The sequence below is a fragment of the Thermobia domestica genome, chromosome 11 (genome assembly GCF_964235325.1).
Source record: "Thermobia domestica chromosome 11, izTheDome1.hap1.1, whole genome shotgun sequence".
Classification (NCBI taxonomy): Eukaryota; Metazoa; Arthropoda; class Insecta; order Zygentoma; family Lepismatidae; genus Thermobia; species Thermobia domestica.
Window position 1 is genome coordinate 109,331,183 of NC_137464.1, and position 16,826 is coordinate 109,348,008.

The window sequence follows — 16,826 nt, forward strand, 5'->3', positions numbered from 1 at the left end:
TTTATGAGTAAAGGCATAACTAATAGATATTTCGTTTGTTGCAGACATTCCGTAACTTTGGGGAACGGGCTTCAGACCGAAAGACCGCCCCCCTAACCTTCGCAAAACCGTCACTGCTGGTAATTAGTAATAATGATTTAAAAACAATAAGAAAGGAAGTCGGCCAACTCACAGTACACGCACTATTTCTACATTCACAGATGGAATGAAGAAAAGCTTTGTCAGAATGGTCGAATGCTGGGTTGAATCCCGGACTTCCCGATAGAAACGCAAAAGCTAAGCACTCAGTCATGTTTGTTGTGCAGTTGTATTTAGCTTAACTTAAATATATTCCGTAGTCTTTTTTTATGGGGGGGGGGGGAAGTTCCGTAATGATATGTTCAATCCTTCTTGTTAAAAATTCAGAAAACTTGAGGATTGGGTAAACCGTGATGGTGGTTATATAAAACTTAACTGTAGAATTTCAAGAATATACAGAACCAAAAGCTCTAGATGTGCAACCTTTAAGTGTATCATATAAATCTAAGTATTTCTCTTATGTTTTACTTTAATTTTATTTTGTTTCAAAAAGTGGGTATGGAATATTTTGAAGTAAAAATACTACATACTATTTTGCTAGTTATTTGTGTATTTTTTTTTAAAAAAAAGAAGTGTTTACTTTTAGGGTTGGCTGGTTTACACCAACTTTTTCTTTTAATAACTGGTTTAATCCAAAGAAATAAAAAGAATGAAAAATGCGAATCGTGTGAACTTCATGGTGACGTTTCCAGATATCAAACCACCTGCATTAGTTTTATTTCCCTTTCACCTTTTAATCAAGGTGTCCCATGTTCAATTCTCGGTCGAACCACAACCCTTCTTTTATGTGTAAACCAAGTAGCGGTTCGGATGTCAGTTTAAGCGAAAGTCTTCTCCTTGATAACATCGGTATTTCGTAAGGATGTTAAGCCTAAACATACGAAACGAAACCAAATTGTATATTTCTGCATGCCTAAATGCCTGTTGTTTTATAAAGAAGCCAAGATTGCTTAAATATATTGATAGAAATTGGTAAAATTTATCGATTGCCTACGTAGCTTCCAACATTAGCTTCGATTGGATTTTCAATGGTATCTACGTACTAAATTTGTAATTTAATACCTCAGTTTTAGCGTACTGATTATGATACGCTGACCTTTAAATTTTACATGCAAAGCACCCGTTATTGTCTTACATTTTAAGTAATGACGGGATTTTCCCGATGGCTAGGGCGGGATATTTTCAATTTAAGAAATTTACTGACCGGACTTCTTTAAGCTTATGGGAGTTCTGCCGGCATAACCCCGCTGTTGCATAATAACACCAAGGCGAAACAAACTTATTTCTGTGAATATGTGATATAAATACATAAAGCAAAAAATCTAAATCAAAAAAGTCTGGTTTAAACATCCCCCCAAAAACGGGTTTTTGGCATTTTCAAAAACAACCATGGTTCTTGCCAACTCTGCTTACTTTTGTATATAGGAGGTTAAAAAATTCTTATTATATTCATTGGTTAATTCTGTGGAATTCATAATGTAAATATGTTGAAGAAAAATTGTTTGAAATATCTTTTCGAAATTCATAGTTTATTTTCGAGGTTTTATGTTATTATCAGCATCAACCACTAATTAAATGACTTTTTGTGTTATAGAGAAGCGAAACAAAGTCTGCTTTATCAATTTAAAGCAGAATTTTGAAAAAAGCCCAAAATTTCCCAAGCAAAAAAGCGAAGGAGAAAAAACCGAATTCTTTTCCAAAAAGCCGGGTTTTTTTTCCGAGCCCTTGCATCTCTATGCAGTATAGCTGTATCGCCTAGTTAACTCGTTTTGAGAACTTTTCTGCTGTATTATTCCTGAAAAACAATATAAATGTTTCTTAGAATTTAATTCATTTTGTTTTCTTTACTGAATAGATTTTAGAGGATACCGTAAAAAGAGGAATCACAGGGCATTTTTCCGGTTGCCTGGGATGGCAGTGTGCCCTAGATGGAACCAATTCCTCCATTGTATCTATTTAAGAAGTATGCTTCTCCTTCTCAATGTCTCTTAGTGTTTCTGGTCTCTGAAGATCAACTTTTAAATGGAAATTACTAGTAAATTTCTACTACCTCCTCACACACGCACGCAGCGTTCACAAAAACTTTCTGTTGACTTCCACCCTTAGCCAATTGGATTCAGTTTCTACTTTGTATTCCTACTTTGCTTCTATAAAACGGAAATGAGTAGTTTTGTAGTCCTATTTCTGCGAGATTCACCTTAATATTACCCTCCCATCTGCTCCTTGGTCTTCCTAATGGTAGTTTTCCTATTGGATTTCAGGTTAAATTTTTAAAATGTTCCTATTTTATTCTGGCACATGACCTGCCCCCTGAGCCTCCTAGACTGGATGACATACAGTTGCTCATTATGAAATTTCCAGCATTCCCCATTTTTGTTCCTCTTGGGTTCGAACATTCGTCTCAGGATTTTATTCTCAAATACTTTCCGTCTGCATTCTTTTCTCAAATATTTTACCATCTTTCGCACCACGAAAGGCATAATTATCGTTATATATATATATATATATATATATATATATATATATATATATATATATATTGTAAAAGTTTTTTTATAAAAGTATTTTATAAAATACTGTGCAAATAATTTTTTTTAAGAATTAAAGGTTAGTTATAGGTGGTCTTTGACTGTAAGGTCGCAGACAGAATTTTTAACAGAACCCCGTAGCAGGCAAAAAGGAGTGGAATTAAGAAACCAATGCTTCGTAGCAAGCAGAGGCGGGTTAAGTGGCCAACAGAGCCCCGTAGCAGGCTAAGCCAGGAAATAAAATAGGCGTAATCCCGTAGCAAACTAAAGGCCTGGGGTTAGGTTACTCCAAGAGTCCCGTAGCAAACTAAAGGAGAGTCACCAGAAAACTGGTCTCAAGCTCTTTTCATTTATTTCATTTATAGAGTCCTTTAAGTGGCAGTGGTGCTGCTGCTCCAATGTCGTCTTCTGCTCCGTGGGAGGGGCCAGAAGAGGTCGTTTGCATGTAATTATAGGTTTATCTAGTGGAAAATCCTCTTGCTGAACCACGTGGTGGTGTTTGTAAACACTAATGCGTAAAATTGTTTGTTTACAACATCACATAGGATATTACAATATATATATATATATATCCAAGCTTGAAATTCCTCAACAGAATTCGCGACGACAAAAGATTTTAAACGAATAACACGAATTCCCTGCTTTCAGTTGACATTTAATTTCTTCGTGGATATAGTTTTGGTTTGTTAATATGATCCTAGATACTTAAAGGTACCCAGTTTGTCTAAAGTATTGTTTGATATTTTAACGCCTTCATAATTTACAGTATTACGATCCCGACGAACTTCATGTATTTATTTTTCTCTGCATTTACATCTAAACCTATGTCCCAAGAAGTGTTTAATAAGACCTCTGCATTTCTTTCATTCTATTTCTATTTAATAAGACGTATCATTCTCTATCAGGATAACATTTTCAACATGACCCCAGTAATTAATTATTTATTATCTTAAAAAGGTCTACGATTCGGTTAGAAGGAAAACATTGTTAAACATTCTTACAAAATTTGAAATATCCAAAAAGCTAATTAGATTAATTAAGCTATATTTAAATGAATCCCAGAGCAAAGTCCAAGAATCTTCCTACTGAGGGTTTCACCCGCAAATTTCTGAGGGTTTCACCCGTAGAGCGTTCAGAAATCGAATAACACTCCTTACCTCATAGCCGGTGGGATTTTTAATCACGAAGTCACGGACGGATCTACGAGGTAAAAACTGGCGGTCAGAACCCGGATTGTGATAGGTACATCATGAATTTACGTACTTCATAGGTATATCATGAACTTTCAAAAATATAAAAATAATTTTTTACTTTTGTCACTCAAAAAACTGGAGGTGTTAGGCATCCCTGGCCCCGAGATAGATCCGAAACTGCACGCAGTTCATTTTGAGCACCCCCAACTGCACAACTTCTGGCAACCTCCAGTCACAGCGTTATGAGCACAGATGTTACGAAAGCCAGATGATCCTGAAAAGAGAGTATATTGCGCTGCGGAAACACGAGAGGGGGCTTTTGTTTAAATGCAGTGACCAACTGGCTTCATGAACTAGCGGCAGAAAAGTATAGCATGGGAACTCTGAAGCTTGTGAACAGATAAGACAAATGTTTAAATGAAGGTGGTGATTATGTAGAGAAGTGAGGGAAGCTTCAGATATATAACAGATTTTTTCCCCTATAAATATTGTGTTTATCGTTTTGGATAATTAAATTGTCTTTATTTTCTGGATGGTCCTCGTACTTCACAAAAACCACTCGTAGTAGTGGTACGTGGTTTTAAGAGGGCAGATATTTTATGATTGACTAACGTTGCCCATGTACGAATTTTGTTGGGCAGTAATACTATGTTTGGCATTACTCGAGCAGACGGCACTACCAAATTTTCACACATCTATTGCATTTCCCGGTTTCTTCTTGCACAGCATGCACTAAATGAGGAACTAATTCATAAACCACGATAATATTTAGGTGCGTGAAGTTGGCCCGCCACTTGTCGCCAAAATTCACCAAATTTTGACCAGCGTTAGTGCTACGTTAGTGCTGTTTTCTGCCGTAAAAAGTTTCGTTAGTGCTGTTAAACTTCACGAATTAGAGCAATTTCAAAATGGGCCCGGCCAACTTCACGCAGCCCGCCACTAGTCGCCAAACTTCACCAAATTTTCACCATCGTTAGTGCTACGTTAGTGCTGTTTTCTGCCGTAAAAAGTTTCGTTAGTGCTGTTAAACTTCACGAATTAGAGCAACTTCGAAATGGGTCCGGCCAACTTCACGCAGCCCGCCACTAGTCGCCAAACTTCACCAAATTTTCACCATCGTTAGTGCTACGTTAGTGCTGTTTTCTGCCGTAAAAAGTTTCCTTAGTGCTGTTAAATTTCACGAATTAGAGCAACTTCAAAATGGGCCCAGCCAACTTCACGCAGCCCACCACTAGTCGCCAAACTTCACCAAATTTTGACCAGAGTTAGTGCTACGTCAGTGCTGTTTTCTGCCGGAAAAAGTTTCGTTAGTGCTGTTAAACTTCAAGAATTAGAGCATCTTCAAAATTGCTTCAGCGTGAAGTTGGCCCGCCACTTGTCGCCATAATTCACCAAATTTTGACCAGAGTTAGTGCTACGTTAGTGCTGTTTTCTGCCGTAAAAAGTTTCGTTAGTGCTGTTAAACTTCACGAATTAGAGCAACTTCAAAATGGGCCCGGCCAACTTCACGCAGCTCGCCACTAGTCGCCAAACTTCACCAAATTTTCACCATCGTTAGTGCTACGTTAGTGCTGTTTTCTGCCATAAAAATTTTCGTTAGTGCTGCTAAACTTCAAAAATTAGAGCATCTTCAAAATGGCTTCAGCGTGAAGTTGGCCTGCCACTTGTCGCAAAAATTCACCAAATTTTGACCAGAGTTAGTGCTACGTCAGTGCTGTTTTCTGCCGGAAAAAGTTTCGTTAGTGAAGTTGCTCTGAAGTTGAAGTTGGCCGGACCGGTTTTGATTTTGCTCTAATTCGTATAGTTTAGCAGCATTAACGAAACATTTTACGGCAAAAAACAGCACTAACGTAGCACTAACGCTGGTCAAAATTTGGTGAATTTTGGCGACAAGTGGCGGGCCAACTTCACGCACCTATAATATTTCGCTCTTTATCGCACAATTCTTTGTAATAGAATCGTATATTGCATTACGTGCATCGCAAACGTCCATTGCTAACACGAACAGAATATTCCCGCCGTTTATTTCCACCTTTTTCGCGCCCTTGTACTCTTCCGGTTCTGTAAATAGTTACACTTAGAATACGTTCATTACCATTCAAAATATATTTCAATATGATATCCACTGACTGAAATTACTTATATTCACACTCCTCTTCTTTTACGAAAAGTGTTTGACATCGAATTTTACCTATAAATTTTGTTTTTGGTAGAGCCGTCTGCTCGAGTGAACCCCTATGTTTGAACTGTATTTGATAGTATTAAATCAATCATAAATTCTGTAATTGTAAAACAAGAAAATATTTTATTGCTACTGAAATCTTTGATATGAAATCTTTCATAACATTGAGGAGCACGGAGCCATCCTGCATGGGACTATCTTTCTTTCAGATTGCGAGCTCCCTCGTGGCTAAGCGGTTAGCGTACGCGCCTTTGGCGTGGGAGACCCGGGTTCGATTCCCGGCGGGAGCTCATGTGGTTCGGATTCCACGTTAATCAGTAGGTCCACGTCTCATATAGCCTCGCTGCTGAACGGGACGCTAAACTAAAATCCACTCCACTCTTTCAGATTGCAATCACTACTTGCACAGACTACATTTCGACACTATTATTATTTCTCCGTTCGTCGATAAGGGGAACAGACACCTGAAAATAACGCATTCTTGTATCGCGTTTGATAGTGAAATGAAAACAATTAGTTGTACGTACATAATTATACTTACGAAAAGTGCCGTTTCATATAACCTCGCTGCTGGAAGGGACGTTACACTCAAAATCAACTCAATTTACGAAAATTTATTCGTAATTAGAATTCTTTTATTCAAAATAGGAACAGAGTAAATTTTTTGAAAACAATAACAACGACAAACAGAGAAACAGCAATAGAAAACATGTGTAAATTTAAATTTAAATTTAAAAGCAACTTTACTCTTTAAGAACTACGTAAAAATATACTATTTTGTTAAATTATTTTTCGCCTCAGACAAATTACGTCTGCATGACTTCATAATGAGGTTGTGATTGGCTAACAAAGTTGAAGTAATTGATTACTTGATTGGAATTTAACGTCACTTTTCACCAACGTGGCTATATAAGATGGGACATACGACTTAATGCGTGATCCCAATAAAACTACTCGGTTTTGCGTCCGAGACAACCAACTCTGCCGAGAATCGAATGGAGACTCAATCACATAGAAATAACAAGTGCTGATCACTAACGTAAAAGACACTAAATTGAATTGAGTTGCAGAAGTCAATAATTTAGACTGAAACAAGATCAAAGTACCGGATATACATGTACAATATTTTAAAACAGCCTTCTATTCCGTTTTTTTTTTTATTGGCATATGTAACAATAAGTTTAGAACCATCAGACTAATCTTTCATCATAATCATAAAATTTACTCCACCAATCAAAGAGAGAAGCCGACTCACCCTATTTTGTCTACGGAATATACGAATAAAATCGTATCACTCCACACAGCTTTGTAGGATAACATTAGATTATCTTTCAATGTCTTACTGAGTTGGATAGTTATCATAGTCATCAATAATGGATTTGCTCTGCTCGTCCAATGAGCTACTCTACTTTAGTTTATACAAATCCTGAATGTCGCTGCTTGTTGAGGTAATGACAAATGTTGCTTTTTAAAATTGTACAGTGGAGTATATGGAGGTTGTTGTGGCGTGCATCTCAAAATATATTTAATATATGAGACACAGACGCCATCATTTGTACTATTGAATATGTTGAGTTTGGATTTTGGAATCCTCTCTGAAAGTGTAGCAATAGCTCTCCAGAGCTTTGTCAAGTTCTTGTTTTGGAGTTAAATGGTTAAAACAGTTGTGGCGCAAGTTAATATCTCCTTGCAACGTCAATGGGTTGCTGAACAATGTCCTCGAGTTGTTCCGTTGGGTTCTTCCTTGAGATAACAGCTACTTTTTTTTAGATAGTTTATTGCAAGATTGTAGCTCATTTTGGCTATTTCGTGCAGTTATTATAGCAAAATTTTTAGTTCTCTGATTGTTGGTGTTTTAGTTTTTTCTTTCATTGTATTCTTATATTGAGAACATGTGATCTTTCGTAGGGTTGCTGAAAATCTAAAGATTTGATAAGTAAAGATGGTAGTTCTAGCATATTTGTTATGGAACGACTATAAGGACAATTGCTGACATCCGCAAAATGATCTGCAAGTTTGGATTCTAGAAACGGTTGCGAACTTGCTGAGAGATGCCGGTTCTTGCAGCAATGCCATAGGGCGATGGCCAAGACAAATTTCTAGAATCTTACACCGGATATCACCCCTGATTGATTATGACAGTATTATGTATAAGATATGATGCTTGCTGAAGGTTTCATACAAAAGTTCTGATAATATCAGTAGGATCCTTGGAGGGGAAAAAATTGATACATTGTGAAACACTATGACGAGGAGAGCATCTAGAAATTTTTATTGGGAAGGGTTCAAAATTTGAGAAGTCCAATACTACAATACTCTATGTAGTATTGAACCGGTGTTATCATGCATCCAAAAAGATGATAAGTAATTCTTAAGTACTGTCACCTATATTCTCAGAAAATAATCATAGAATTAGTTTTTTTCTTTTTTAAAAAAAAAGATCAAATATTTGGTAAACAAGTATAGTTTTATTAAGAAATTGTTCAAAATATGTATTGAGTTATAAAGTTCTGTTTGGGAAGTGGAGACCCGGTGAACCTCAGTGTGGGTGTGCCCTTGCTTGTGACTGAAAATTCTTCCAGATGTTTTCAACGCATACTTCTTGAAATACTCCTTGTAAAAACGCATTTAAAGGTGACACATATATATAATTAACAAAATCCTTCAATTCTAGACAAAAAATGATATTTTTATTTTCCTTGTAGGCTAAAGAAACAGATGATTAATGAATCGAATGATTGTTATAAAATAATTGAAAGAATGAAATTGTGGGAGGTAATAAGAGACTGCAAGAAAACCCACAATGTTGTCCAACACGAACTCACACGCTCTGGGATCGAACTAGGAAATGGTGAACGCTCTGCTAGTGTTGACAAGCTCTAACTTGGTGGGTGGGGTCCTTGGTTCGATCTCAGCTCGCGTCAATTGGGCTTTGTGGTGGACAAACACGGTGTGTGTGTGTGTGATTTTTCTCGAGGTTCTCCCGTTTCCTTTCTTCATTCCACCATTTCATTCATTTCTAATCTTCACCGTCTCTTTTAGCCTAGTCGGCATAGCCGTGGGACGTAAAACAAAGATTTCATTTCATTTTTTTCGACTTATACAGTACTTTCATCTATACTTGCAAACATGCTACTTAGTACATTTATTTTGTAATTAAAAAATGAATTGTATCAGCTACTGTAAATTCGTAAATATATGGAAGAATAAAAAGCACGTTAAGTATACCTGTATATTTGGCTTCATTCATACATTGACTGTTAAGTTCAAATCTTCCGCGTTTGTATTTCCGCTGCTGAAAAGTGAATTTAACTCCAGAAATCAACCAAACAAACAATCGGATATTTTCACAACCAAACTACTAATATTATAGTAGAACTAAACCAAACTAAACCAACTTATTTTTCTCTTCGCACTGTTAAAAGGACTTTAGGAATCCCCTCGGACTGTTAATGAACCAAATATTTTCACTATGACTAAGGATTAACTACTTGCTATTGTTAACTGAATGCACTCGGAGGACTGAGTTGCTCTTTGCTTGAATATAATGTAACCCCTACGTACTTGACCTTCAAAGCAAAAAGTTGCTTTTGCTTGTGTGAAAACTATATTTACAACATTCAAAATGAAAAGATTGTTTTCATAAAATCTTAAAGCCTTACCTCTTCTTTGGAACATAACCATCTTACTTGGTATAGAAAAAGAATAACCAGATGATATGAAAAACCATAACAATAAATTTTTGAAATAAATAAAACCGATTAACTTTCCGGTTACTAGGAAAGAAGATTTTCATTGTTAAACTTTTTTTCTTAAAATATTTGCATTCGCCAACAAAGCAAAACTAGCTGAATAAATACAGTTGAGTGGAGAATTAATAATTTTCTTATTTATTTATATCTAATGCTATTTAATGCGCCGTGTTTCAAAAAGGATACATTTCTCTGTTGTAGTTTCAATATAAACGTAAAAACTCAGAATACTTAGGGTTGCCATATTACCCGATATTAGCGGGTACCACCTGATTTTCAGGTCCTATATTCGTCTCTCGCTTAATTATCTCTTAATCACGAAAAGCCACCCGCTTTTTGGACTGGAGATTTTATGCAATAGACATTTTTTCAAAGAAAGTTAAAGGGAATGATATATATAATGTGGCATAATCATACACATTATGGTCCAACTCATGAATACTAATGTATGATTTCATGGATGCGTATTTCTTTGATGACTTTTCTGTGCAGTTCAACTGAACAAGTCTATGTTTTTACCTAGTCTTTATATATTCAGAAATAATTGCAAATTGAATTACGGTATACCAAGCATTTTGTTTAGATTAGATTCATTATTAATATTTTTTTCTTTTTAAATGTTTATGCTTTATTTCATATATTGTGAAACCGTGGTAATTTTGTATGTTAGTAAGATTACAAGTAGCAATCTTGAAAAATTATTAGAAATTTTATAAGAGATGGACCAAGACTCCTAGATATGTTTTATCTTTCTTATGATAAAAATTTAGAAATTATTTTGTTTTTTAAAGAGGGAACCGTATGAAAAATATTTGCCATATATCACTTGCTTTGTTTTTTCGAAAACTTGCCTTACAGATATCTTTACAATTACAGATATCTTACTGTAATACTTACTTTACAATTCGAGACTCACATTTGTTGAACTTAATAAATAAAACATTAAAGGCAAAAATTAAATTTGCTTTACTTTAGTTTCATTAGGAAAGTACATTGGAAATGTCACTTAACAAAGAAATCACTAAGAAAATGGTTCGAAGGATTCCAGGTCAGTGTTTGTAATATGCAAGTTCACATCAGTACTTACGGTTTAGAATCCCCCCTTTTCTAATTTTAAAATATGGCAACCCTAAGAATACTTCATTTAAACTAAGGAAAGAGACGTAATACTACATACAAAACAAGTAATATATACGTTTAACTAGGAAGTTGAAAATGATTTCTGTCAGCCTGGATCAGATCCTTACTCGTTTCATGATATTTACATCAAATTTCGAACTATTTCTTTATTTTTATTTTAACTCCATTATACAGTCAATAGTAAAAGTAGAGTTGCCAACTGGTCGGTTTTTCACCGCCCTGGCCGGAAATATTGCTGTTATTTTGATTAAAGCCGGTAACCGGTTCAAATTTCTTACTAGCCCCTTTGTGATCGTTTTTTTTTTAAATTTGTATCTAGTTCGAAGCAATTTCATCTAGTTCAAACTATAGATTTAAAAAGTATTTTTCATTTTGTAAATCCAAAACTGTCACCTTTCACCATGTATCAACTATTAATATATTTTGTTCAACTGTTTAGATAATTTTAAAGAGATGACTGGAACTGTATCAGGGAAACTTTGAAATTTACTTGTAAGGAATTTTATACATTTATTGAGAGTGAAAAAGGACTTCTTAAAGCAATTTCCTGTAGTTGAAGTATAAGTTTAGAGAATAAATTTAATTTTCCAAATCCAATATTGTCACGTAAAAATTAATACATTTTTATTCATCTGTGTCGATAATTTTAAAGAAGCGGCAGTTACTGGTAAATACAATAAAATGATCAATACCGATTTCAGTTTCTCATTTTTATCACAATGTATCTATTAAGCTTATTAGTGAATGTACTACGGATATGTAGAATACAAGTGCTACTGGACTTTTCTTCATGATAGTACAGTTCCTTCCCATGGATGGGTCCGAACAGAGATACTTAACACTTACACCTATATCATTCGGTACATACATATTCGTAAACCACCCTTTCTGGTATGAATACATTTAACTTTATTTCATCTTTATACACATATGAGATTGTTTACTCATTGTAACTGACACATACTCTGTCTGTAGAAGTATTTGTTGATACATTTCTCCCATTTCTGGGGTTTAGAGAGCAAAGTTTTGTCATTAATATCACAGTGACTAATATTACTTACTCTGTCATTAACTTACTATCCCATTCACTGACTATCTTTCAGATAATATCATCTTGTACTACCAGGTGCACACATTTATCGTTGGATTCACACAATATATAAAAGAACGAGAATTTTCCAAGTTCAGGAGGACTTTTGTTTGTATTGAGAACATGACTACGGAGGTGGGAAAACACTAGTCAAGTTTGAGGATTCGTATGGGAGGGATGGAATCGAAATGTAGTTTTACAGAAGGATTTCAGTTTACTAACTTGAGTGTTGATTTAAGTTATACATTAGGGTTACGTTGACCTGCCTAAATCCTATGCTACATGCCGTTAGCTAATGATGTTAGTCATTACATATGTTACTTAATAATATTACAAAAGATTGAAGAGAATATCTATAACATGCGGCGGTATCTTCTAACTTTCACATTTTACATTTATAGGATATTTCAGAACTATAGCAACCAAGGACCGTTCGGGGTAGGTACCAAGACCCTTTACACACATTTATTCAATTCTTCATTATACATTTTATTTCAATATTATACTTATATTCCACACATATTTATATCTTAAAATACATATATTCAATAATCATTTAAACTTTCAAATCAATAACCCCGACAAATTAAATTTTCTAGGTTGCAACACTTCACCTAAGAGAGAATCTGAATATATTGAACATTTACAAATAACTAACTGACCGCACATAATAATAAGATTAATATTCCCAAGCATTTTATTAAGACTGGTAGACATTTAATTTACATGGCAGGCACGTAAACACAGAAATATGGTTCTAAAAGGTTAACACTACTTTAGGGCCCAGAACAACTACAACAACATTTACTTTTATGGTTACCAATGGAAACAAAAGTAGAAATAACTGATAGTCTAACGCAGAATTCTCAACGGATAATAAAAAAATAAGTCACATGGGTCGAAATATGATAGAAAAACCTTTCCTTAACCTTCCACATCAACGAATACCTCTACGAATCGTGTCCCACGACATCTCGGTTGGTAAATCAAATTCTAATGATATATGTTGAATGGTTGATATTTGTCAAGTTCAAAACTTGGGGTGAAAGTTAAAAATAAAAAATCTTGAAGAAGAGAATAGAGGAATAGATAGAGAAGAGAAAGAAAAAGGAAAAGCAAAAGTGGCGCCAAACGAATAAGCTAGGACACTAAAACTACAAAGATAAGTGGTCGAATTTAGACATATGACAATCCCCAGCCAATTATACTTTCATATGCCGAAAAAGATGGCCTACTAAAATGCGTGGCCCAAGATAAATATCTCCAAGCCCACAAGCTAGTCCGTGTCCTGAGCGAGATGTCCACAAAGACAATGGCTTTATGGAAATCTCACTTCGCGCTGTGTCCGGCTGAGACCTTGGAGACTCCGGCACTACCGGGAAGTCAATGTGTTGTAATTTATTTAGGATTTCTAAATAAAAAATATCCTACTCCTCAGAAACTAAGAGTTCCGAGTAAAGTATGGAAACTAGAATAAGGTCGATACAATACAGAAAATTCTAACTAGGATTTACCCAAATTAACAAAAAATTAAATAAAAATAAATTTTGTACTAGTAAGTTATCTGCCAAATTTTACTAGTAGCTCCCACATCTGCAAGGGCGCCAACCTTGAGGTGTCATTTAATTTCAATCGCTTCCTAGTTTAAAACTAAGGAAAATGAAAATATTTGGAGGGTAAGGATAGACACGTTGGTACTGAAAACGAGATGCTACTGTAATAAATTTTCTATATTAATTGATCCTATCAACCTCGTCACCTCTGCGAACAGCAATGAACTTATCTTAATCAGGTGACGTGGGAAAAAATCAAAATTACCGGGTAGTATCGCAAATATAAACTGAACGCGTATAGTTAAATCGTAACAATTCTGCAAACGGCTAGACTGTTCTGTGATTAATTGGAAAATATCCGGAATCATGTGCTGTATGACCATTATTCATATCGTCAGGCCGGATGAACAGTTATTATGTATGTTTACTATCAAATACCAAGCCACAAAGTGAAAATACAATCCATTATCTTCACGCGACACACTCTCCTCGAACAAATATTCTGACGTAATGATTAAGGTACTAATGTATTAAATATATATATATACAATCAATACCTTCTGGCAAAATTACAACTGGGCAGATATATGCACGGGTTTCCTATTATTTATTTACACTCACTACCATATCCATATATATATATCATTAATATCATCATTACTCATATATATATATATATATATATATATATATATATATATATATATATATATATATTTATATATATATATATTCACTTTTCCTTAGCGTAGATTTATTTTCAGACACCCTATACTCTACAATTACGCCCAAGACTATTCGAAGCCATCTCATTATATATATTAAAATCAGCACATTATTATAGTACGTTAATCAACACGCGTGAGCTTGTATGAACTGATATCAGATTCTTTCAAAACAAATCATAGTATATTTCACTTTACGGCTTCGAATTATTTTCTATACAACGGAAATTCAATACCATTAACTTCATGGAATTATATTTCGGAAAATGTCAACAATGCGATCGTTCACAGAAAGCAACGGAGAGAGAGAATTTGAAACCGTAGCCTGACAACAAAATAAAGCCATAGATACAAACTCCAAGTTAAGGGGAAAAGTAAACTTTACTATTATTAATAATTTGGTTACTGGACTATATAAATGACTGTGGTTTTCAGAAAAGTTAATTTGCAATGTAAATCATCTAAATACCTATTCATATGGGCCAGAACTAATATTTACTCACCATTAATCGCAAAAGAAGAGTTATTTTCGTGTTGACCAGTTTACTAAGTATCAGAGTAACAAAAACCTAGCGGCGAATAATTCACAACTCAACACGAGATCGCAATAATAGTACGCAAACTAACTAGCATTAGTAAATGAAATTTATACTTTGCCATTGATAACTCTGAGTAATCTAGGGAGTAATTATGGTACAGTTTTACTATGAATTTGAGATTCGAATTGGTTTATCCGTTTAGATTGACTACGAGAGATGACTAATTAAACAATACACTGTCCGTAAGAAAATGAATTATACTTTCACTCACATATCACTTCTACGGACAAAATACTAAACTATTCACACACACACACACTATATCCCACATGAACTATGAAAACAAATATTAATATATGTTACTACACATGTTGAATCATATTTTCACACCACTCGACTATACATAAATCAAACAAGTCACTAAATTTCACCCTTTTAAACCGGCTCTATGCACTATAAAAAGAAACGGAATAAACAGAGCCCAAAGACCCTCCTACTAATTAAATCATGTTTTCCAATTACTATTAATGAAAAAAAACATAGGTCCCTTTCCTGACGGGAAAAGAACCCTTACCAAAAATCGTTCAACCCATTTCCGTTGCAGCTTTGGTCAATTTAGGAGTAAATGAGAGTCCCTTTGTTAAGTTACACTGACATCATAAAAATTAATTTAACTACAAAGGAACCTACACATACCGACATGTTATTTAAAAAAATCGCGTATACTACGTACAATATATATATATATATATATATATATATACATGGACAGGCTACCGTAACCCTAACTGAACTTTTGGAGGGTGAAGGAAATTTTTAGGGGAAAACACTAATTTCCAAAAATTTAGTTTGAAATATCACACAACTTCAAAACCAATTCTCTTTGATGCTGCTCTTGTCCACAACTACTTGTCAATATAAAACATGGCGTCTGTCTAGCTGATGAGCTGAATTCCATATTTCACCAATTTTCTGACTGGTTTAGAATGAAATTTCAATACTTTAAGAGTCTCAACTGCTTCCTGGGTGGTTTATTTCTTAACTGAAACAAATTTTACCTGGCTTTTCTATCCCAAAATCCAAAATTTTCTAGAACGGAAACAGACGTGGTCTTGTTCGAAGTTAGGCTCAAGTAGAATGACAAGAATCGCGCCTTAATACTAGCGTCGGAAATAGTTCCAATGAGAACGAAGAGTTTTGGCGGCGGAAAATATAAATCGAATAGAAAATAGCAAAAACTGGATGAAACCGGATTTTGGGAACATATGGGCATCTTAGAGGGACGAAGGAGGTCTAAATTATTCTCTCAAATATCAGATTGGTGGATAATTTCAAGAATTTCTATCTAATTACGGGCCTGTGTTTTCATATAACACCAGTAGCGTAGCCAGGATGTGTGTTTGGGGGGGGGCAAGTGCTGTTATAGGTACATATAGAAAAATTACAAACAAAAAATATATAAACATAAAAATATATAGAAAATTACAAACATCAAAGTACCAAAGTACATTGTCGGATCTCTTTGCGGGGGGGGCCCTCCGGACCCCCCTTTCCCTACGCCACTGTATAGCACTAAAGTGTATAATTTCAATACTCATCCATTTGAAATGCCCATATACAGTGTTCATATTAAAATAATGTATAAATAAAGATATTATTCCTCAAAATATAATTCCTACTGGGTTATAAAAAGCTTCCACATTAGTTTTGGTTTGAATAAGGAACAAATAAATATACTACATGGACCGAAGAATATATATGGAAAAATCTACAGTATACAGTACGTTCAAAAAATAATGGGCCCCTCCAAACAAAAATTTCATTACCCCGACTGTATACTAATGGTACATTACAAATTTCTGTTTTATCACATTTGGAGAACTTTCATGATCATGCCTCCTTCCCCCTTGGTATGTGCAAATGGAAAATGTTCTTTTGTCTTGCGATTTAATTACAGGCCGAAAAGTTTCATTTCTGCAAGTTTCATTACAATCGCTCAACTTCTTTTAGGCTAGACCCAAGAGCCGAACCGTAGTTCGCGAAGAT